Source organism: Mastomys coucha, unplaced genomic scaffold (assembly GCF_008632895.1).
Source record: "Mastomys coucha isolate ucsf_1 unplaced genomic scaffold, UCSF_Mcou_1 pScaffold9, whole genome shotgun sequence".
Lineage (NCBI taxonomy): Eukaryota > Metazoa > Chordata > Mammalia > Rodentia > Muridae > Mastomys > Mastomys coucha.
This window is the reverse complement of record NW_022196915.1, coordinates 89467994-89468645: the sequence shown is the minus strand read 5'-3', so window position 1 is coordinate 89468645 and position 652 is coordinate 89467994. Positions and strand designations below refer to the sequence as shown.

At 42.3% G+C, this 652-nt stretch overlaps 1 pseudogene; it reads right to left on the bottom strand.

Annotated features, from left to right (window-relative positions):
- The window catches only part of LOC116084211, a 44099-nt pseudogene that overhangs the window by 39360 nt on the left and 4087 nt on the right, over positions 1-652 (bottom strand).

Genomic DNA, 652 nt, shown 5'->3' with positions numbered 1-652 from the left:
TGTTGACCATAAGCACTTCATTCTTCGACAGCTTTTGGACCTTTGCTGCTTTCTTGTCTCCTTCAGTATGCACACCTAGAAGACGTCTAAGCAGGAAATAGGAAATTTCCAGTTCTGTGAATATTTCAGGTAAAGCTCCAACTGCACCAAGCACTTGTCCCACCATTCTGTCAGCTCGGTACAAGGTGGGGTCGATCTTTGTTCCAACTCCAATAAGACCACCTGGGGCAGCATACTGAAGATCATTATGTTCCGCAAAAAGTGACACAATTTTGGAAAAGATTGTTTTACACATGAGTTTTCCTTCACTATCTTTGGAGACAATACCAGGTCTGACTTCTATCTCCTGGCCTACCTTTAACACTCCTTTTAGAATACTAGCACCAGCTACACCTCCCTTAAGGTCATCAACTTCACAACCAGGTTTGTTGACATCAAATGACCTGATGACAATGAGACGGGGCTCTGAAGTAAAGTCTCTTGGAGGCACTGGTATTTTCTTCACTATGTATTCACAGACAACTTCAATATTGTACTTCAGCTGAGCAGAAATTGGAATAATCAGCGCCCCTTCTGCTACTGTTCCTTGCACAAATGCGAGAATTTGCTCATATTGTTCCTTAGCCTGACTTTCTTTTACCAGATCAATCTT